The following is a 20,348-nucleotide window of genomic DNA, read 5'->3' as shown; positions in this document are numbered from 1 at the left end:
TCTCGTTGTATCGCTTCTCGGCTCCAGTGTGGGTATCACACAGGTGGGTCATCAGCCAGGTGATGAGGCCATATCCTTTGTCACCAAACATCCAGCATTGACCTTGCAGGTCATACATCAATGGTGGGCACCACCTTGGTGTTCTCACGCAGCAGGGGGAGCAACGCAAGCTGGTGCAGGAGGGTGATGGCAGCGAAGAATGATGTCATCAAGGTCCAGGTCGGTGATTGGAGCGTGGGCAGATACAGCAGGAGCGGTGAGGTCGGTGCGAAGAAGCAGCGAGAGACTGTAGAGGGACCCGGGGGGGGGGGGGGTATGAGTTCTGGGCCAGGGGCTCAGGAGCAGCACGAGCCAGCCCACACTGTGATATGTGTGCGCACTAGGTCTGTGCAGCAAAGCTGGTCTCCAGTCGCCTTGGGTAATCCTTGCCACTGGACCAAGACCTAGCTCTGTCAAACCCGTATGGTGGCTGGTGTGCGATGGCCACCACACGTTAAAAGAAATCCACGCACAGGCATCTGCCACCCTTGAGGATGTAGTTCGGGTCCTTCATTGAAACACTGAAACATCCTTTTTTAGCGTGGAAGCAAATCATCCTCATTTTGAGGGACCGCCTATGATTGGCTGCAGTGGCATAGTGTACGGAATGCTTGTCTTTATTAGCCAAGGCATGCTTGAACTGTATAGAACACTACTTAGGCCACAGCTGGAGTACTGCGTGCAGTTCTGGTCACCGCATTACAGGAAGGACATGATTGCACTGGAGAGGGTACAGAGGAGATTTACGAGGATGTTGTCGGGATTGTAGAATCTTAGCTATGAGGACAGATTGGATAGGCTGGGTTTGTTTTCCTTGGAACAGAGGAGGCTGAGGGGAGACCTCATTGAGGTGTATAAAATTATGAGGGGTCTAGATACTGTGCATAGAAAGGGCCTATTTTCCTTAACAGAGGGGTTATTAACCAGGAGGCATAAATTAAAAGTAATTGATCGAAGGTTTAGTGGGGATTTGAGGGGAAATTTCTACACGCAGAGGGTTGTGGGGGTCTGGAACTCAGTGCCTGAAAGGGTGGTAGAGGTAGAAACCCTTACCACATTTAAAAAGTACTTGGATGTGCACCTGAAGTGCCGTAACCTGAAGGGTTAGGACCTAAAGCTGGAAAGTGGGATTAGGTTGGATAGCCTCCTGTTGGCCGAATGGATACGATGGGCTGAAATGGCCTCCTTCCGTGCTGTAAACATCTATGATTCAATGATTATATAACCATCTTCCTCTGTGTTAGGTATGACTCCAGCTAATGAAGAGTTTTCCCCTGATTCACAATGACTTCAATTTTACTAGAGCTCCTTGATGCCACATTCGGTCAAATGCTGCCTTGCTGTCAAAGGCAGTCACTCTCACCTCACCTTTGGAATTCAGCTCTTTTGCCATGTTTGGACCAAGGCTGTAATGAGGTTTGGAGTTGAGAGGTCCTCCAGGTTATTGGTGAGTAAGTGCTGCTTAATAGCACTGTCGAAGATACCTTCCATCATTTTGCTGATGACTGAGAATAGACTGATGGGGCGATAATTGGCCAGATTGGATTTGTCCTGCTTTTTGTGGACAGGACGTACCTGGCAGTCGTCCACATTGTCGGGTAGATGCCAGTGTTGTAGCTGTACTGGAAGAGCTTGGCTTGGAGACAAAGGGTATCCACTGAAGAGTGATGACACTCTTGAGGAGACCAAAGATTGAGGACGAAGAGCGCTACAATCAAAGCCAGATTACGACGAGATGTGTAATTGAGCAAACAGTCGGGATGCTGAAGATGTGCTTCAGATGCCTGAACAGATCTGGGGGAGCCCTTCAATTTGCGCCAGCCAGTGTCTCCAGAACGATGGTCGTATGCTGTGCACTGCACAACGGGGCGCAGCAGTGAGGATTGGAGCTGCAGGAGGAGCAAGGTGCAGAGCCTTTTCGGAGGATGAGCAGATGGAACAGGGCGAGGAGGAGGAGGAACCTGAAGTGGACATGGCACCAGCAGCGGTGCCCATTGCTGCCCGGGATGCCCTCACAAGGACACAAAATGGGGTGGGAGCGCCCCGTTTCGGGTAGGGGGCAATTTTGTCTTATGGCTCCCAGATGCTGTACCATCTTCGAAAGGTTAACCTGGAGGTACAGCAAGCAATTTAGAAAGCAAATGGTATATTAGCCTTTATTGAAAGAGGATTTGAGTATGAGTAAAGGGGGTCAAAATTGCCCCCTACCCGAAACGGGGCGCTCCCACCCCATTTTGTGTGTTTTCACCACCACGGTGGTTGAGGTCGCCTCTTGAGCGAAATTCCGATCTTTGTTTTTTCTTTGCTTGGATACGGAAGTTGTGTATGGGGGCGGTGAGTAAACTAGAGGGGCGGATATGCGGCGGTGGCAACACTTGAGGGGCGGAAGTTGGAGGGGGTGTGGAGTGACCGCCACGATGAGGTCGTCACGGCATTGTGTAACCAAGGCTCTGCCCTTCATTTAAAGGGAGAGCCTTCGCGATTTTAAAACTTCGGTGCACTGGGCCACCAGGGAGGGTTTGGGCCGGGCCAATGGCACTAAGAGGGGGTGCCAGGCTGCCCATTGGCAGCCCGGTTGAACCCAGGGGCATAATTGTCGGGCCGACAAGGCAGACAGCCGACAAAAAAAAACATGGCGGCAGCAGCAATGCATCCTCCTTTAAGGGAAGCCGCACCGCAATTGCAGAAGGCCATATCCTCACTGGACCACCGGAGAAAAGCTTGTTTTGGCATCACTGGGCGGGCCGAAAATTTTCAGAGCGGAATTTTGATGTCGGGGTGGTAGATCGGCGGTGTGCACGGTACTAACGTGCTTAACACGGATTGACAGCAGTGGAGAGGTAGGAGGGCGATCGGGGCACCACCGGGAAACCTCGGAAGGGCAATTGGGCTATCAACGACCATTCCACAAAAAGTCAGTGGCCACGCCACTCCACTCCGCAACGTGGAGCCGAGTGGTTCTGCCGGAACCTAAACAGAGGATCGGTGAGCAGATTATTGGTGAGTAAGTGCCGCTTAATAGCACTGTCCACGATACCTTCCATCGCTTTGCTGATAGCTGAGTCCACGGCCAGATCAGCCGTGATCTTGTTGGGTGGCGGAGCAGGCTCGAGAGGCTAGATGGCCTACTCCTGTTCCTAATTCTTATGTTCTTATGTTCTTATGTTCTTATTAATGTTGGGGAAGTCCAGGACCAGGGGTCACAGTCTAAGAATAAAGGGTAAGCCATTTAGGACCGAGATGAGGAGAAACTTCTTCACCCAGAGAGTGGTGAACCTGTGGAATTCTCTACCACAGAAAGTTGTTGAGGCCAATTCACTAAATATATTCAAAAAGGAGTTAGATGTAGTCCTTACTACTAGGGGGATCAAGGGGTATGGCGAGAAAGCAGGAATGGGGTACTGAAGTTGCATGTTCAGCCATGAACTCATTGAATGGCGGTGCAGGCTCGAAGGGCCGAATGGCCTACTCCTGCACCTATTTTCTATGTTTCTATGTTTCTATGATTGAGAGTAGACTGATGGGGCAGTAATTTGCTGGATTGGAATACCCCTGTTTTTTGTGGACAGGATATGTTATATATGTAAACCTGTAAATACCATGTTTAACCACCAGAGGGCTCATCCCCTGGGGTCCCAAAGGATCCCACAATCCCTTGGGAGCACCTGTACATAAGGAGGCCTCACAGGCTGGCGTGGCACTCTGAGACCTGTAATAAAGGACTACGGTCACACCTTCCTTTGGGCTTGCAGTATCTGGTCTGACTCTTTATTCAAGACATAACTGGTGACGAGATACAGATGACGAACCTGACCGCAACAATGCAAAGAACCGTGGGCATCCTGGAGAAATTCTCGGAGGGAGATGATTGGGAAACTTTCATGAAGAGACTTGACCAATACTTCGTGGCCAACGAGCTGGAAGGAGAAACGACGCTGCCAAACGAAGGGCGATCCTCCTCACCGTTTGCGGGGCACCAACGTATGGCCTCATTAAAAATCTGCTCGCTCCAATGAAACGCACAGAGAAGTCATACGATGATTTGTGCACACTGGTCCGGGAGCATCTAAACCCGACGGAAAGCATTCTGATGGCACGGTATCGGTTCTACATGTACAAGAGGTCTGAAGGCCAGGATGTGGTGAGCTACCTCGCCAAGTTAAGGCACCTTGCATGACATTGCGAATTTGAAGGACACTTGGAGCACATGCTCAGGGGCTCCTTTGTATTTGGCATTGGCCATGAAGTAATACTTCGCAAACTTTTGACTGTAGAGACCCCAAACTTGAGGAAAGCCATAGTGATAGCCCAGGCGTTTATTGCCACCAGTGACAATACCAAACAAATCTCTCAACACACGAGTGCTGTTACAAGTACTGTGAACAAAGTAATGTTGTTTTCGAATCATAATGTACAGGGCAGGACTTACATGCCTGCAGCTGCATGTCCGCAGGTGACTCAGAGCCCACCATCAAGGGTGGTGAATGCAAGGCCATTAACACTTTGTTGGTGCTGCGGAGGTGATCATCGTTTCCATTCATGCTGCTTCAAAGGATACGTCTGCGAGGGCTGTGGAATAATGGGACACCTCCAACATATGTGCAGGCGAGCTGCAAACCCTGTAATCCTGCAAACCACCATTTTGCAGAGGAGGACAGATCCATGGTGGATCACGACGAACCAGTGTCTCAGAGTGAGGAGGCAGAGGTATATGGGGTGCACACATTTACCACAAAGTGTTCTCCGATAATGCTGAAGGTTGAATTAAATGGACTCCCGTTGTCAATGGAGCTGGACACGGGCGCGAGCCAGTCCATAATGATAAATCGTGGTGCAGCAAGGCCTCAAGGCCAATCCTGACCCCCATACATACTAAACTGAGAACGTTCGCAAAGGAACTGATTCCCGTAATCGGCAGTGCTACTGTAAAGGTCTCCTATGATGGAGCGGTACACAAGTTACCACTCTGGGTGGTACCGGGGGGCCCACGCTGCTCGGCAGGAGCTGGCTGGGAAAGATATGCTGGAACTGGGACGACGTCTGAGCACTCTTGTCCGTCGACGACAATTCATGTGTCCAGGTCCTAAACAAGTTCCCCTCGCTCTTCGAACCAGGCATCGGGAAGTTCCAAGGAGCAAAAGTGCAGATCTACTTGATTCCGGGGGCGTGACCCATCCATCACAAGGCGAGAGCAGTACCGTACATGATGAGAGAGAGGGTGGAGATCAAGCTGGACAGGCTGCAACGAGAGGGCATCATTTCGCTGATCAAATTCAACGAGTGGGCCAGTCCGATTGTTCCAGTCCTCAAGGAAGATGGCACCGTCAAAATCTGTGGTGATTACAAAGTAACTATCAATCGTTTTTCCCTGCAGGATCAATACCCATTACCAAAGGCAGACGACCTATTTGCGACGCTGGCAGGAGGAAAAACGTTCACGAAGCTGGACTTGACCTCGGCCTACATGATTCAGGAGCTGGAGGAATCATCGAAAGGCCTCACCTGCATCAACACGCAAAAAGGTCTCTTCATTTACAACAGATGCCCGTTTGGGATTCGATCAGCCGCGGCGATATTCCAGAGGAACATGGAAAGCTTGCTGAAGTTGGTCCCGCACACCGTGGTCTTCCAGGATGACATCTTGGTTACAGGTCGGGACACCATCGAGCACCTGCAGAACCTGGAGGAGGTTCTTAGTCGGCTTAATCATGTGGGGTTCAGGTTAAAACACGCTCGAAGTGCGTTTTCCTGGTGCCTGATGTGGAGTTCCTGGGGAGAAGAATCACGGCGGACGGCATCAGGCCCACCAATTCAAAGATGGAGGCAATCAAGAACGCACCGAGACCACAGACGTTACGGAGCTGCGGTCCTTTCTAGGACTCCTGAACTACTTTGTAACTTCTTACCGGGTCTTAGCACATTGTTAGAACCAATGCACTCTTTACTGCATAAAGGAGATGAATGGGTATGGGGTAAAAGCCAAGAAAATGCCTTTGCGAAAGCTGGGAAACTGTTATGCTCAAACAAATTGCTTGTGTTGTACGATCCATGTAAGCATTTGGTACTAGCATGTGGATACATCGTCATATGGTGTCGGGTGTGTATTGCAACAAGTTAATGAATTTTGGAAATTGCAACTGGTTGCTTATGCATCCAGAAGTCTGTCTAAGTCTGAGAAGGTCTACAGCATCATCAAAAAAGAAGCGTTAGCATGTGTTTATGGGGTAAAGAAAATGCATCAATATCTGTTTGGGCTCAAATTTGAATTGGAAACCGACCATAAGCCACTTATATCCCTGTTTTCTGAAAGTAAGGGGATAAATACGAATGCCTCGTCCCGCATCCAGAGATGGGCGCTCACATTGTCCGCATACAATTACGCCATCCGCCACAGGACACGCACAGAAAACTGTGCCGATGCTTTCAGTAGGCTGCCATTGCCCACCACTGGGGAGGAGATGGCACAGCCCGCAGATTTATTTATGGTAATGGAAGCATTCGAGAGTGAGCAATCACCTGTTACCGCTCAACAGATTAGAACCTGGACGAGCCAGGACCCCTTACTGTCTTTAGTAAAAAACTGTGTGCTCCACGGGAGTTGGTCTAGTGTCCCGTTAGAGATGCAGGAAGAAATAAATCCGTACCAGCGGCGCAGAGATGAAAAGTCTATACAGGCAGACTGCCTCCTATGGGGTAATCGGGTAGTGGTGCCAAAAAAGGGCAGGGACACTTTCATTAGTGACCTCCACAGCACCCACCCAGGCATCGGAACGATGAAAGCGATAGCCAGATCTCACGTGTGGTGGCCCAGTATCGATGCGGACTGAGAGTCCTGCGTGCACAAATGTAACATCTATCCCGAGTCCTGTTTAGTTATCGCACAAGACTCCACTCGCTCACTGGGAATCCCCCCGTTGAACTACTCATGAAAAGGGCACTTAAGACAAGGCTCTCGTTAGTCCACCCTGATCTACACGAACAGGTAGAGAGCATGCGGCTTCAACAGAATACATATCATGATCGCACAAATGTGTCACGTGAAATCAAGATTAATGATCCTGTATTTGTGTTGAACTATGGACAAGGTCCCAAGTGGCTTTCTGGCACTGTCTTGGCCAAAGAGGGGTGTAGGGTGTTTCTGGTCAAACTTTCAAATGGACTCACCTGCAGGAAACACTTGGACCAAACCAAACTCAGATTCACCAACTATCCAGAACAACCCACAATAGACTCTACCTTTTTTGACCCTCCAACACACACACAAGTGACAACCGACCCAGTGGTTGACCACAAAGCAGAACCCATCACCCGCAGCAGCCCAGCAAGACTCATCACGCCCAGCAGCCCCGCAAGGCCAGCTGTGCAGCAGCCCATCAACGGCGCAACAAACGACTCACCAAAACCAGCATTTGCACTGAGACAATCAACCAGGGAAAGGAAGGTCCCAGATCGACTCATATTGTAAATAGTTACATTATTGACTTTGGAGGGGGGGGAGTGTTGTTATATATGTAAACCTGTAAATACCATGTTTACCCACCAGAGGGCTCATGCCCTGAAGTCCCAAGGGATCCCACAATCCCTTGGGAGCACCTGTACATAAGGAGCCTCACAGGCTGGAGAGACACTTTGAGACCTGTAATAAAGGACTACGGTCACACCTTACTTTGAGCTTGCAGTATCTGGTCTGACTCTTTATTCAAGACATAACAGGATATACCTGGGTGGTTTTCCACATTGTTGGGTAGGTGCCAGTGTTGTAGCTGTATTGGAACAACTTGGCCAGACGCGTGGTTAGTTCAGGAGCACAAGTATTCAGCATGACAGCCAGGATGTTGTCAGGGCCCATATCCTTTGCTGTAACCAGTGCACTCAGGCTTTTCTTGATATTAACTTCTCATCCTGTTGCACAAGTTAATTCCTTCTTCTCTGTTGGACAAAAGGAGAGGTGTAATGACACAGATTGCACGCATAGTGCTTAAAGCGGCATTGATGGGGCTGATGATCACCCCCACAGCGCCAACAGGGTGTTAACTGCTTCGCATTAACAGATGATAGTAGACTCCAGGTCCATTGAGGTCAGGCCACAGCAGCCAGTGTGTACATTCTGCCCTGTACATTTCTGCTCAAAACCGACGTTACTGTCCGAAACTTCTTTGTTCTGTGAAATCTGCTTGGTGTTGTCTCTGGTGGACATAAATGCCTGGGCAATCATTATGGCTTTACTCAGATTCGGTGTTTCTACAGTCGACAGTTTGCAAAGGATTGTCTCATGTCTGATGCCCAGTACAAAAAAGTCTCTGAGCATTTGTTCTAGGAATCCCTCAAACTCACAATGTCCTGCAAGGCGCCTTAGTTCGGCGACGGAGCTGGCCACTTCCTGGCCCTTCGATCGTTGACACGTGTAGAACCGATATCTCGCCATCAAAACGCTTTCCTTAGGATTTAGGTGCTCCCGGACCAGCGTACACAGTTCTTCATAGGATTTCTCTGTTGGTTTTGCCGCGGCCAGGAGATTCTTCATGAGGCCACAGGTTGTTGCCCCACAGTTAGTAAGCAGGATCGGCCTTCATTTGGTCGCATTCTCGTCCCCTTCCATCTCGTTGGCCACAAAATATTGGTCGAGTCTCTCCACGAATGGCCTCCCAATCGTGCCCCTCTGAGAACTTTTCCAGGATGCTGACTGTTCTTTGCATTTTCGCACGGTTGTTCGTTACCTCGTCGCCAATTGTTACACATAATAAATGGTCAGACTGAGTACTGTGTGTAATGAGCAAGTATGACCTTTGCTCCTTTATTAAGGTTCCAGAGTGCAGGTACCTCGTGGGTGGCCTGTTTATATACTGTGCTCCCAAGGGATGCTGGGATCGCTTGGGACTTCAACTGGTAGGCCCTCTGGTGGTCAGGTGTGATGCGGGTTACAAGGGGTGAAATACATAATACCCTGCACTTTGGAAGAAATGCTCTGCTAGTGTCTGTCACTCAATGCAGCATATTCAACATGTGGACAACCCCGATAGTGATGAACCCAGTATAGTTTACACCGTTAGTGACATTTCATACATCGGTTCAGGCAAATTCAAGGACTGTGAGGTAAACATTGATGGCCCTGCTGCCTCCTTATTGACCTTGGAGCCAAATTCTCCATATTGAGTGAGGCTGTGTACAAAACCCACTTCATGCACGGTCAACTGCAGCCTGCAACTTCCACTTTACATGCGTATTCCGATTCCAAAATTGAGGTACTTGGGGTTATATCTGTCCCAATATACTACAAGGACATAACATTAGAGAACTTTTCCTTTCATACAAACATAAGAAATAGGAGCAGGAGTAGGCCATATGGCCCCTCGAGCCTGCTCCGCCATTTAATATGATCATGGCTGATCCGATCATGGACTCAGGTCCACTTCCCTGCCCACTCCATAACTCCTTATTCCCTTATCGGTTAAGAAACTGTCTATTTCTGTCTTAAATTTATTCAATGTCCCATCTTCCACAGCTCTCTGAGGCAGTGAATTCCACAGATCCACAACCCTCTGGGAGAAGAAATTTCTCCTCATCTCAGTTTTAAATGAGCGACCCCTTATTCTGAGATTTTGCCCTCTAGTTCTAGTCTCCCCTATCAATGGAAACATCCTCCCTGCATCCATCCCGTCAAGCCTCCTCATAATCTTTTACATTTCAATAAGATCACCTCTCATCCTTCTGAATTCCAATGAGTAGAGGCCCAACCTACTCAACCTTTCCTCATAAATCAAACCCCTCATCACAGGAATCAATCTAGTGAACCTTCTCTGAACTGCCTCCAAAGCAAGTATATCCTTTCGTAAATATGGAAACCAAAACTGTACGCAGTATTCCAGGTGTGGCCTCACCAATATCCTGTACAATTGAAACAAGACTTCCCTGCTTTTATGCTCCATCCCCTTTGCAATAAAGGCCAAGATTCCATTGGCCTTCCTGATCACTTGCTGTACCTGCGGACTAACCTGTTGTGTTTCATGCACAAGTACCCCCAGGTCCCGCTGTACTGCAGCATTTTGCAATTTTTCTCCATTTAAATAATAACTTGCTCTCTGATTTTTTTCTGCCAAAGTGCATGACCTCACACTTTCCAACATTATACTCCATCTGCCAAATTTTTGCCCACTCACTTACCCTATGTCCTTTTGCAGATTTTTTATGTCCTCCTCACACATTGCTTTTCCTCCCATCTTTGTATCATCAGCAAACTTGGCTATGTTACACTCGGTCCTTTCCTCCAAGTCATTAATGTAGATTGTAAATAGTTGGGGTCCCAGCACTGACCACTGCAGCACCCCACTAGTTACTGATTGCCAACCCGAGAATGAACCCTTTAGCCCTACTCTCTATTTTCTGTTCGCTAGCCAATCCTCTATCCATGCTAATATATTATCGCCAACCCCGTGAACTTTTATCTTGTGCAGCAACCTTTTATGTGGCACCTTGTCAAATGCCTTCTGGAAGTCCAAATATACCACCTCCACTGCTTCCCCTTTATCCACCCCGTTCATTACATCCTCAAAGAATTCTAGCAAATTTCTCACATCACGAAGGGACGAAGCCCCATGGGTGTTAACCTTTTTGATAAGCTTGGGTTCAAAATTTATGACCTAACCAGCACACCTGTGTACACGGTGGACTTTGACAAGCCGTATCCCTCAATCTTCACAGAGTTTGGAGTGACAACAACATTCTGCCATCGTCCACACATTGACCATTCTGTCAAACCGGTTATGCAGCAACCTCGCCATCTCCCATTCGCGGTTCGCGACCAAGTATCTGCAGAATTAAGGCGACTCGAATCTCAGGGAATCATTGAGAGAATCATCTGCTCATCCTGGATCTTGAACTTACTCATTGCTTGGCGTAAAAATGGGGAGATCCGCCTATGCATCGACCTGAAAGAGATCAACAAGGCCATCATCCCCGACAAGTACCATCTTCCTACCATCAACGAACTGTTTTCAGAATTCCATGGCTCAATAGTTTTTACGAAACTCGACATGCGCCGTAGTTTCCTGAAAATACCCCTAGCGGAGGACAGCAAACCGCTCACGACATTCACGAAGCATGATGGTCTGTATCAGTATCAACGTATGCCCTATGGACTATCTTCTGCACCAAGTGCATTTCAGAAGATTGTCACTACTATGCTAGCAGGCATAGAGGAAGCCCTCAATCTGCTTGACGATATTGTCGTCCATGGATGGACAATGGAAGAACATGACCAGCGACTTCATGCACTTATGGCTAGACTTGCTATACATAACTTTACACTTAATGCCGATAAGTGTACATTCGCTGCTGGAGAAATAAACTTTCTGGGCTACAGAGTCACAGCACAAGGTGTCAAGCCAACACTTGACAACATTGATGCGATCCAGCGAATGCAGGAGGCTACCAACGTCAAAGAACTTTCATCATTCCTCAGCACTTGCAACTTCTATCTGAAGTTCATCCCGCACTACGCGCACATTGTCGAACCACTTCGAAAGTTGCTGCACAAGGACGTCCCTTGGGAATGGACAGATTCCCAGGCTCAGGCATTCACCATTCTTAAGGAGAAAATCACATCCCCTGTTATCCTCGCGCACTTTGATGCGAATGCCACAACATACGTCACCACGGATGCATCAGGCACCGCCATAGATGCTGTGCTCTCGCAATGGATTGACGGCCTGGAATGCCCAGTGGCCTTCGCCTCTCACACGCTCTCGTCTGTAGAATGTAAATACTCTACAGGGGAACGCGAAGCACTCGCTTGCATCTACGCATGTGAACACTGGCGCATCAACCTCTATGGCAGGAAATTTAACCTCCATATGGATCACCAAGCGCTAACTACGCTATTTGTTACAACTGGATCTGGGCATAGACCACTACGATTCAGCCAATGGTCAGATCGCCTTCATCAGTATAACTTTGATGTACAGTACATCGCTGACAGTCACAACCATGTAGATGACATGCTCAGCCGCTCGACATCTGCTTCGGACTCTGGTGCTGACTTGTTCACAGATGACGACACATATGTTACATCGATCATCACTCAGTCCATCAGAAACCTTGTCTCCTGCGACAAACTCAAAACTGAATCACAGAGTGATGCTACACTGCAGCATGTGAGCCACTTCCTCCAGACTGAGTGGCCAAAGCAAATTCCAGAAGAGCTGAAAACCTTCCACAGACTTCGCGATGAATTTTTCATTTGGAACGATGGCTGCCTAGTTCGTGGTGATAGAGCAGTAATTCCCAAGTCTCTTCAACGGCGCGTTCTCTCATTGGCACACGATGGACACCCTGGTATTGTCCGCATGAAGCAGGGATGTCGCGATTCAGTATGGTGGCCTGGGATTGACACTCGCATCGAGGAGTTTGTCTCACACTGCGAAGCATGCAGTCTGAGCGAAAAGGCCGCAAACATCCGACCAGCGCCAATGAAGCCCATTCCATGGCCACAAACACCATGGCAACAACTTCAGTTGGATATCTTCAGTCCAGTTGAAGCAGCTCCACAGGACCAGTGGTTCCTTGTTGTAGTACATGACCTGCATTCCAAATGGCCAGAAATCGCTACAAGTTCGTGATCTCATCAACGATCGTCACTATGCCGCAGCGTATGGTCACAAAGTGGGGCCTCCCAGAGGTCATAATCACTGACAATGGACCACAGTTTGTGTCTGACCAGTTCGCGATTTCCTCACTCGTCATGCTATCGAACATCGCCTTACTGCTCGGTACAATCCTCCAAGCAACGGAGGTGTTGAGCATTTTAACCACATCATCAAAGAGGATTTGAAAGCCAACCTCGCAGCAGGCCAAACATTCGATGAAGCAGTTCAAACCATTCTCCACACATACCGTTTGATAACGCACTCGCTAATGGGGAAGACACCTGCTGAGCTCATGATTGGGCGGAATCTTCGCTGGCTACTGGACATTCTCAAACCATCAGCCAAACATAGCATGAAGATAACCACACTTGCATCCCAGATTTCGGAACGCCAACGAAAAGCAAAGTCGTACACTGACACAAAACAAGGGCTCAAAAGCCTCAACTGAAGAGCAGGGAATGGGTCATAGGTAAGCGCCCAAACTGGAGTCATAAGCTCGCATCTTCACTTTCGCCTCCAAAACAGATTGGCGAAAGTTCGTCCCTCACACCTATGAGCTTAATAATGGAACTCGATGGAACGCTCTTTGATTGATCCCAACTCAAAGGCCAACAGACCAGCAGGATGGAACAGAAGCACCGTTCTGTTTCCCAACCGAAAACTTCAATCAAACACCACAAGCTCCACGCCAGTCTCAGCGTATCAGAACACGCCCTGGCTATCTCAAGGACTTTGTCTGCTCATAGACTGTATTTTTCAGAAGGGGGGAAATATGTTGTGTTCATACTCTGTTTGTTACAGGATACCAGACAGGCATTAGGACCCAGCGGGAGCTATTCACAGTTGCTGTAATCATTCTGGTTCATGCTGGTTTGGGACACCATTTTGAGTGTTGCCATAAAGAACAGTTAAGTTACTTTACTCCTGTTTTAGTTAGTCTGTTATTTACAAACACAACACTCACACAGTTCTTCTTTTCACTGAACATCTTATCCTCAATTTTGAGTCAATCCCTTTCTACAGAAATGTTAAGTGCTTCTGAGCAAGCTGCTCTTGCTGCTTGGTGCTCAACAATCCTATCTTTAAGTTCCTGGATTTCATCTCCTGTGCTTTCATTTCTAACTGTTGCTGCATCAATTTCTTATTCTTTTCTTTTTCCTTTAACTCTTTTGTTAAACATTTACTTGTGTCAGTTAAGATTTTGGTCACAGCAAACAATCCTTGTATTACAGTGGTCTTAGTCCTGTTTTTCTTGGTGTTACTCAAGAGGTCCTTCTCGAGTATCTCCACTAACTCATCTAAGATGTCAGTTTTCCCGTAAGATCTCCAACAATGTGAAAACATATCTATGTCCTTACAGAGGCTACATACTCTGGAATCCTCTCCCTAAAAACCTCGGGCTCTCCACTTCCCACACCTCCTTTAACACCCTCCTTGAAACCTGGCTCTTTGACCATGTTTTCGGTTACCCCCTCCTGATATTTCCTCTTTGGCTCATAAGAATATAAGAACATAAGAAATAGAAGCAGGAGTAGGCCAGTTGGCCCCTCGAGTCTGCTCCGCCATTTAATAAAATGGCTCAGCTCCACTCCCCATAACCCTTTATTCCCTTATCGTTCAAAAATCTATCTCCACTTTAAATGTATTCAATTACCCAGCCTCCACAGCTCTCTGGGGCAGAGAATTCCACAGATTTACCGCCCTCAGAGAAAAAATTCCTCCTCATCTCAGTTCTAAATGGGTGACACCTTATTCTTAAACTATGCCCCCTAGTTCTAGATTCCCCCATGAGTGGAAAGATCCTCTCCGCAGCTACCTTGTCGAGCCCCCTCAGTGTCTTATATGTTTCAATAAGATCATCTCTCATTCTTCTATACTCCAATCAGTATAGATCCAACCTGCTCAACCTTTCTTTATGTCAATTCCTTCATCTCAGGAATCAACCTAGTGAACCTTCTCTGAACTGCCTCCAATGCAAGTATATTCCTCCTTAAATAAGGAGACCAAAACTGTATACAGTACTCTAGGTGCGATCTCACCAATACCCTGTACAGATGTAGCAAGACTTCCCTGATTTTATATTCCATTTGCCTTCCTGATTACTTGTACCTGCATATTAACATTTTGTGTTTCATGCTCAAGGACCCCCAGGTCCCTCTGTACTGCATTATTTTGTAATCTCTCTCCATTTAAATAATACTTTGCCTTTTTATTTTTCCTGCCAAAGTACTTTCCCACATTATATGCCATCTGGCAAATTTTTTCCCACTCACTTAGCCTGTCTATATCCCTTTGCAGATTTTTTGTGTCCTCCTCACAACTTGCTTTCCCACCCATCTTTGTATCATCAGCAAACTTGGCTACATTACACTAGGTCCCTTCATCCAAGTCATTAATATAGTTTGTAAATAGTTGAGGCTCAGTGTCAATATTTTTGATCACGCATTTGCGAAGCACCATGGATGTTCTTCTATGTTAAAGGCATTATATAAATGCAAATGTTTATTTTTGCAAAGTGGCCAGGTGCTCGCCATTGCAGGATGGGAAATCAGGAGTTGCTGCAGCTTAAAATCCTGCAGCAGCTTAAAGAGGGGTTGATACCAGATTGCTGTCGCATCATTATCATTGAATCATTTGGAACAGGTCAATTAGCATCAACCAAGAATTTACTGACAGCCCAGAAAATATAAAATGGATTCGTGGAGACTTCAAATGAGAAAACGTGCCATTTGGATTGGACCAATGATCCAAAATAAAACCTAATCCCATCAGTGTGGTGACAAGTGCCCTCCCATTTTAGAGGGGCCATTACTGACATGTGACTCTGGTCCACACTACATTGTTGACACTTAGTGCTCTCAGCTGTACAGTCACTCAAGAAGAAGGCCCACCTCCACCTTCTCAAGGCAGCTTGGGATGGGCATTTTTAAAACTTTTTTAAAAATCGGGACAATATTTTATTTTTTAAGACATAATAACTTTAATTTCAATTAATATGTGTGGTCTGTTTTTTAATTTTTATTATTTTGTATGATTGCTTTTGTTCCCATTAATAGCACTGAGAATTCATAGTTACGCGAGTCTCAGTGCTATTAATGGGAACCTGTGAAATACTTACCTGATTGGCTGAGCAGTCACACATGACCTCATCTACTGCGTCGGGATCCTCTGCACAGGGAAATGCTTCACAGCGCGAGAGGAGAAGGCCTCCCCATTGGAAATCAGGGCACCAGGTAATTCGTTAAAATATCCAGCGAGTAGGCAATTGCCCGCGGAAAGACCCCCAGAGGAATTTCTGGGCCAATAGGTATGTATTCCACTTATCAGGAGAGGACTCGTGGTATACCCCAAGGATCCGTACTGGGGCCTCAGCTTTTCACTATATTTATAAATGACTAGATGGAGGAATAGAGAGCTGTATATCCAAGTTTGCTGACAATATCAAGTTAGGTAGCACAGTAAGTAGCGTAGAAGGGAGCAGCAAGTTGCAAAGTGACATTGATAGATTAAGTGAGTGGGAAAAACTATGGCAGGTAGAGTTCAATGTGGGGAAGTGTGAGGTCATCCACTTTGGACATAGGAAATATAGATCAGAAAATTTTCATCATGGTCATAAACTAGGAACTGTGGAGGAGCAAAGAGATTTAGGGGTCCAAGTACAGAAATCATTAACTGGAAGTGGACAGTTACAAAAAATAATTTAAAAGGCTCATGAAATGTTGGCCTTTATCTCAAGGGAGCTGGATTACATAGTGGTGGAAGTTATGTTACAGCTGTGCAGAGCTCTTGTCAGACCCCATCTGGAGTGCTGCATTCAGTTCTGGGCACCACACCTCAGGAAGGCCTTGGAGGAGGTGCAATGCAGATTCACCAGAATGTTACCAGGGCTAGAAGAGTTAAATTATGACATGTCGCATAGACTAGACTTGTATTCCCTTGAGAATTGAAGAATAAGGGGTGATCTAATTGATGTGTTTATGATGATTGGACCATGTACAGTAGACACCACAAATCACTGGAGAAATACCACCAACAATGTCTCCGCTAGATCCTACAAATCCCCTGGGAGGACAGACACACCAACATTAGCATCCTCGACTAGGTCAACATGCCCAGCATTGAAGCACTGACCACACTTGATCAGGTCCGCTGGGCAGGCTACATAGTTCGCCTGCCAGACATAAGACTCCCAAAGCAAGCGCTCTACTCGGAACTTCTTCACGGCAAATGAGCCAAAGGTGGGCAGCGGAAACATTTCAAGGACACCCTCAAAGCCTCCCTGATAAAGTGCAACATCCCCACTGACACCTGGGAGACCCTGGCCAAAGACCACCCTAAGTGGAGGAAGCGCATCCGGGAGGGCGCTGAGCACCTCGAGTCTTGTCGCCGAGAGCATGCAGAAATCAAGCGCAGGCAGCGGGAGGAGCGTGCGGCAAACCAGTCCCACCCACCCCTTCCCTCAACGACTATCTGCCCCACCTGTAACAGAGACTGTGGTTCTCGTATTGGACTGTACAGCCACCTAAGATGTTAAGAGTGGAAGCAAGTCTTCCTCAATTCCGAGGGACTGCCTATGATGATGATGATTACGATGATTAACAGAATTGATAAAGTAGATAGAGAAAAATTATTTCCTCTGGTTGAGGAGTCCAGAACAAGGGGGCATAACCTTAGAATTAGAGCTAGACAGTTCAGGGGTGATGTCAGGAAGCACTTCTTCACACAAAGGTTAGTGGAAATCTGGAACTCCCTCTCCAAAAATGCTGTTAAAGCTAGGTCAATTGAAAATTTCAAAATTACAATTGATAGACTTTTGTTAAGCAAGGGTATTAAGGGTTATGGAACCAAGGCAGATAGATAGAGTTGAGCTACAGATCACCCATGATCTAATTGAATGGCAGAACAGGCTTGATGGGCTGAATGGCCTACTCCTGTTCCTATGTTCCTATGAGACATTAACCCAAGGCTCCTCTACCCTGTAAAAGATCCAATGGTACTATTTCAAAGAAGTACAGGGGATTGTTGCCTGGTGTTCTGGCCAATATTTATCCCTCAATCAACATCACTAAAACAGATTATCTGGTCATTGTCATATTGCTGTTTGTGGGAGCTTGCTGTGCGCAATTTGGCTACCGCATTTCCTACATTACAACAGTGACTACACTGCAAAAGGACTGTCACGTGTTTTGTGACATTCTGAGGTCATGAAAGGTGCTATATAAATGTAAGTTTTTCTTTAATACTGTACGGTGCACATTTTTCTGCTTAAATTAATAGAAAGAAAAGCAACAAAGGAAATCCTGCTTCCCAGATGATACTTTTCAGGCACTGATAAGGGGGTCATAAATTACCACCAATCCCTTTTTGAGGAAATAGATAGCCCTATCAATACTCAGAGGGTACACCAGGTATTGAAAGAGGCAGAGAATATGAATGAAATGTTTCCACTGCAAGAACTGAAGAGCTGTCAGACATCAAGGCAAGTATAAAGAAAGGAAGAATATTAATGCAGTGCTCAGAAATGAAGTGTTATCCTCCTAAATCACAACTGATACCAAGATAAGTCCACGTAGCTATTCCCTTTCCAACGTTATCCACAACAGGGCAAGTCAGGTCGATAAAGGCTAGTTAGCAACAATAGTGCTAAAGTTTATTGCAACTTGTAATATGATAATGTTCCTGAAGTTACAGAAGATATTAATCCATACCCTTTTACAAGAGAAAGCACTGAATTCAGTCAGCAATAATGTCATGACCTCTCAGGCACCTCGCCTAACTCCTGCTCGGCGCTATGGGACATTATACTATGTAAATGGTGCTATAAAAATGTCAGTATTATTCAAATTTAAAACACAAGCTAACCAGCCAGTATATGCTGCACATAAACAAAGGGAAGTTACCAAGAACATTTTCACATTTATTCCTGTCCTTATATATAGTAACTGAAGAGCAGCAGATCATAGCATGAGTGTAATAAAATGTTCATCTCCAGCCATGATTTCTGGTTAGCAAAATGCAGTTTCACAAGTATACATACATACATTAGTGATAGACTTGTTTTACTATTTCTGCCATTCAATATGATCAAAGGTTGTGGGGCTGAGGAGAGGGAGAGATGCCCATTACTGGGCCCATTTCTCTTCAATAGGGGGTTCAACAGTTTTCTTTTTGCAGCCCCAGGGATGACCATCACCCCTCTTCTGGTGGTCTTTGGGGTTAGCATTGCCAGCTGTAGAAGACAGAGAAATTAGATAGATTACTGGACCCTAGTCCCTGACATCATTTACAAATGATGGGAAGGAGAAAGGGTGGTTGTTGGCCCTCCCTGATGGGACTGGTTAGGTGGTGGAGGTGGTAGTCAGCCTCCCTACCTGATTTTCCGTGATTTTTTGTCATGGTGGTGTAGCGGAAGACAATCCAGCCCACATTCAATCCTCTCCTTTCAGAGAATTGCCAGGACCCAGAGTTATCAATGTGATCCAGCAGAGTGTCACATTACAAAGCAGCATTCCCCGTCATCAACATTCTTGACACAAGCAGCAGCCCAGAGGTAGATATAGTTAGTGTATTATAGGACGAGCAGCCAGCTGGGAAGACATGACCATGAATGGCATATTAACTGCCCTGTGAAATGGCACAGCAAGCTATTCAGTTGTATCAAATCGCTCACCACACTGACTGCACAGTTCAAGATGGCAGCTCACCACCACTTTCTCAGGATGGACAATAAATATTGGCCTTGCTAGTGACACTCAAAAATGAATATATATATAAAAAAGGAAAATATATATATATACCATATTCCTGTATTGCTGTATATTCCTTAAAACTACTCTTCTAATGGTCACTTTGTGTAATTTTTAGGCAATGAAGTTAGATATATACAGCTAGGATAGCCATTGTTTGTTAGAACAGACTCAAGAAAATGACGCGTTGAAACCACTATATTTCTGTTTCTGAACTGAGATAGTTTCTATATTTTGCAGTGCTGCTAATAAAGGCATTAAAGACTATTGTTGTGAACTTGAACCATAAGACTCCTATCATTAGAGTCATGAGATTCACTGTCTCCTCAGCCAAAGGGAGGTATCTCTGCAGCCTCTGTTGAGGAATGGTCAAGCCTTCAGCCTCTCTCCGTTCTTACAGCTTCCTTGTGCTCAGTTAGTCAAAGGTCCAATATCCTTAGCCCTACTATTTAAGTCCCCCAGATGAGAATCACTGAATTGGTGTATGGGATAGATAGGCGGGTGATGAAGGTGGTGTAACAGATGGACATGGGATAGAGGCCCCAGAGGTACAAGAGGTGGGATAGTCATCGTCATCATCCTCAACATTGTCACCATCAGCATCAATATCTAGCAACATATAAAGACTTCTTCCACCTCCTCCTCATGATCCTTTTCTGACATCCTTGTTGTGCTGGACCTGCAGACGAAGAATGAGCTAAGTATAAGTGTGCAAGCAATGCAGCACCCAGACAGGGCGATGAGATCCAGAGAGCACTGAGTTCTGTGACAGCTTGGTCCTTTAAAGTGCTATGGCAGGAACAAGTGCTGCTCATCACCCGCTCACCTCGAGCTGGCAGTAGTCTACCAACCTTGCCACCACTGACTATCAAAGCCAGTTGCCTCACCTGGTGCTCGGTAGCCTATTCCTTAAAATCTTCAG

This window comes from Pristiophorus japonicus, chromosome 9 (genome assembly GCF_044704955.1).
Source record: "Pristiophorus japonicus isolate sPriJap1 chromosome 9, sPriJap1.hap1, whole genome shotgun sequence".
Classification (NCBI taxonomy): Eukaryota; Metazoa; Chordata; class Chondrichthyes; family Pristiophoridae; genus Pristiophorus; species Pristiophorus japonicus.
The sequence above is the reverse complement of the archived record's forward strand: the minus strand, read 5'-3'. Positions refer to the sequence as shown.